Source organism: Halyomorpha halys, unplaced genomic scaffold (genome assembly GCF_000696795.3).
Source record: "Halyomorpha halys isolate HHAL.00 unplaced genomic scaffold, Hhal_1.1 Scaffold23.1, whole genome shotgun sequence".
NCBI classification, from domain to species: domain Eukaryota; kingdom Metazoa; phylum Arthropoda; class Insecta; order Hemiptera; family Pentatomidae; genus Halyomorpha; species Halyomorpha halys.
The window spans coordinates 1,041,318-1,045,600 of NW_027116062.1; the positions used below are offsets into that span (position 1 = coordinate 1,041,318).

At 29.5% G+C, this 4,283-nt stretch overlaps 1 protein-coding gene across 4 annotated transcripts in view; it reads right to left on the bottom strand.

Moving 5' to 3' along the window:
• Positions 1-3,606, bottom strand: part of smog (G-protein coupled receptor 158 smog) — a 324,390-nt gene extending 320,784 nt beyond the window's left edge. For 3 of the 4 annotated variants that reach the window (XM_067052968.1, XM_067052967.1, XM_067052965.1), the window contains exon 1: positions 3,560-3,606. The gene's annotated coding sequence lies outside the window, so the exon portion shown is untranslated. The remainder of the gene's footprint in view (positions 1-3,559) is intronic. The other variant, XM_067052966.1, reaches the window with a different exon arrangement.
• Between the last annotated feature and the right edge of the window lie 677 nt (positions 3,607-4,283).

Here is a 4,283-nt window from a genome sequence, read left to right on the forward strand (position 1 = left end):
CATGATATTTGCTAAAATAAATTGATTTATAGTTGTTCCAACAAATTTCCATTTGTCAAATTTATATTGATATGTGAATATCATAAAAACTACTAATCCAGTGTAAGTGTCATAAACAACTTTATAGTAAGTTAAATTTTCTTTATTTTGAGTGTTGGAAAACATATGTGCATCTTATGGGTCTAGAGACATATTTTTTCAAGGATGGCCTTTTTTTGTGTTACGATCTCCTCTTGTGAGATTGTGACATATCGTACATCGACCATCCTACTCGCTATCATTGTCTGTTTGAAAAGTCAGATAAGTAAGGCCATGTCGTTTTTCAATTTCAGGCGCTTTTTAAATATTGCTCGATTTAACTATCTTAAATTCTCCTCTTCCCGTTTTAAGCAAATATTTCAAAAGCAAAATTTCAGCAAATTTACTCTTTAATAATGTCCTTTTGATTTTCTAGTGTTGTGTTGGTAGTTTTTAAGATATAGAGCTCCGAATGAAAGATTACATTTTTTTTTTAGGTTTTGAAACAGCCGCCATTTTTTATCTCCCCTACCTATACTTGGCCAACTCCTCAGTTTCAACTAGAAATCATACATAGTTTTCATTACAGTAATCACAAATTGAGGTGAGAAAACTGTGTTTTTTTTTCTTCCCGGCTCTTGTACTATTATTCCGACACTACTGTCATAATTCACCATTAAATAAACAATTTCTATTAAAAAAATTTAATTTAAGATATCGACACGAATTATTTTGTTAAAAAAAAAATCAATTTATGGTAATTTAATTGGAAATCATAGTAAGAAAAAACAACTTGTTTTTTTTTTAATTTTTTAAAATAATATTTATACATTGCAGTAACCATTTTTGATTTTGCCTATTTCTGTTGCCAAAAATAATTATCCATATAATATAGTGTACCTTTTTTAATATCAAAACGAAAAAATACCTCTATTCCTCAAAAATATAAAAATTATTTATCATTTTTTACTATTCCGCATTAGTATTCCTGAGATATCTCAGACTCCTTTCCATTTATGGGAGTTTGAGTAGAATTTAAGGTAACTTTTTAAAAAAATATTTTCATTTAATTATTGATTCAAATTAAATTATTTCAATTTCAATCAACAAAATACGGTCAACTATAAATACATATATATAAAATAGTACCTGTATATTATCTTATTTTCGTTGATTTCAAGACCCATCTACACTTCTGTTGTTTGTAGAGAGTGTAAAGCATTTGTCATCAACGATTTATTCGTTATCACTGTTAAAAGCACAAAGCGTGATTCTTTTCCGAAAATCAATGTTTCAGTTAAATAAAATTATGTCTTGAAAAATTATAAAACTTCCTAAAGATTCTTGAACATATCCTTACACTGGCAATAAAAAAAATCCTCAGACTTGTGCGGCCCAGAAGGTAGTTAATAATTTTTGGAATCCAAGATTACTTCGTGAAGACTTGTTAAAAAGTTACAGTGGTTGACACGCCTATTTGTTCAAGAAAATTAAAAAGGAGCTTGATGAGAGATCTCCTTCCTTAACCAAATGAAACTGAATCAAGGTTGCTAATAGTTACAGCTGGGTGCTCTCCTTTCCACTACCTTATCCTAAATCCTCAAATCTAGCTAGATTTGACAAACAGACCAGCTGGTTGTTATATAACACTGTTGTATGTTAGATGTTTTATTTAAATTTCAAAATTTAAATAAATTTTTATAAATGTAGACGCTTTTTTTTCAGATTTTTCTCTTAGAAATCATTAGATATATTTGTACAATATTGATTTATGAAACTCATGACTGAATACTTCATTTAATTGTTTATTGTCTTTGGCTATATATATTTCATGTTACAGACAAAGATCAAATACATAAGAAAATCACATGGAAAATATTAAAATAACGGTTTAAATTTTTGTTGACAATTTCCATGTTTAACAAGAAGCATATGTAAGGTGATGTAAAAGAAATGATGTTATCAAATTACTTACATTGAGTGAAATAAGGTAGATCATTATTACGATAAGCTTATTCAATGTTAATGATTCTTAATGAAAATATGTTAATTAACGCTTAATATGTATTTAAAATTAGATGGTGTTCGATTTTTATTAATTTGTTCTTTTACAAAACAAATATAACAATGTAAGAACTAATGAACATTTCATCTTGTCAATTATATCGAGTTATTAGCCAAAGTTAATTTAAATTTAACTATACCATTATGTCTATGAATTCTCCTTTCTTTTTTTATACATATCAAAAAATAAACTATTTTATATATTGAAAAAAAATAACTTACTCCAGAAAGTTATCTGTTTCTTTTTATTTTATATATTGAAACGTCAGTTTAAGTATGTACAAAAAAAAAAAAGTTTGGTAGGTTGATGAATAATTTATTTAGGCTATGAAGTACAACTTTAGTAGAACTCTTAATCAGTAAAGAATGATAAGAATTATGGAGTCCTTAATTGAATCCAACGAAGAGAGAGTATTTTTTTTTGTGTTAGTAAGGTTAACAATACGTAAAAATTCTGATTAAAAGTTAAACCATATAATAACTAAAAGTAATATTATTTGATTAAAATTATTATAATAAAAATATTCTTATAATTTTTGCTTCCTAAGCAGCTGAAGTAAATTTCAAATTACTCAATTTTAACTAACAGTACAGTTTATGTGCTTATAGGGACTGTAGTTTGTTTCAAATGAAACTATTTGTACAGAAACAATGTATTTGTTTTGTGACTACATCCGATTTGTGTTCATTTCTTTTCTTTTTCTTTTTTTACTCTTATTATGTTGGAATTGGTCATTATTTCTTTTTTTTGTAATTAATATAAGAAAATGTTTTGGCTTTGAATAGATAAATTTCAAGATACTTAATCCACTTCCAAGTTTACTATCGTTGTTCATATCTTACTAGAAATACATTTTACGGTTAAAAAATCATTATATCTAGTTCTTTATTTTCATTTAATTTATTGAATTCGTTTCAGGAAATATTTATCTTCATCTTAAATGTACAATTATGTATTTTAGATGATGATAATGATCTCAGACTACCTATGAAACATTAAATTTTCAAGATAAAAAAAATTAATTGCGATTTTTATATTATTTCGATTTAAAATACACTAAAAATTAATCATTGTATGAAATAAAATAAATGGAGGCATGACACAGTGTTTATTATTATTTCCTATGTTCTTGTATTGGAGGATAGTTGATGATGGTGTTGGCTGAGACTATGCTCCCAGTAGTAGACCCAACGCCTACAGCTATTTTGTTGTCGTGTACTTAATTTAAATTACACTTTAATTTACTATGTAATTTTAATTTATATAATTTTTTTTCTTTGTTATGTTTAATTTTTATTTTTTCGAAACGGTATTATAAATTGGGAGAATGCATGTGTGTCCCGGAATTCGGCAGGGACAACCGCTAACCTGAGAATCTTCTCCTTGCTCTGCGACCCCATTGGCCCCTTCAGCTTCTGAGACGAAACCCGGCTGTTAGATAAGTTGACAATTGATAAAAAGAGATGGAGGACTCACCTCAGCGTGGCTGTGGGTGCGGCCGGGACGACTGTCGGCGCATCACTGAGGAGCCGAAGAGAGCCGAAGGTGACCGAACCGCCTAGCAACCCCCGGGCTACGAGCTACCCCTCCCCCCTAAGGCCCTTATTAACTACCCTCATCAGTTATCCTCTCTTAGCCCTGTTACAATTAAAAGCTCTCTTTATTATTACCGATATCTCTCTGTACTTATGTAAGCGAGGATGTTTGATACCGTTGCTTATTATCTCATATAGATATACAGTTCTTTGAACTGATCACTACCTCAAACCAACTTCTGTTATTTCCTACTTACTATTATCATCGCCTTTCTCTGTTATCTTTTCTATACAGGGAAAACGCGCGAGGAGTGATTCCTTCATTTCTGGTTTTTTTTTTTTTCATTTTTCATCAATGTTGGTAAAGTTGACATTCCAGCCTCTGCTAAAGTAATTATCAATTAGCAATTCCCATCATTCGTATCAATGTGTGTTTATACGGATTAGGTTTGTTCCGCCTGTATCAATTATACCTGTTATTTTTTCTCATATGATTGGCTGTTCTTGGACCTATCGATACTTTTCATCCGATACTACAGTTAAAGTATCGAATCGAAAAGAGTATCAATACTCTATTGGTTTGTAACATCACTAGCTCTAGTTGATACAAGTTTCAATTCCTACCCGGTGGATAAAGTATATAAGCAAGGAGGGGGCTACTGCCA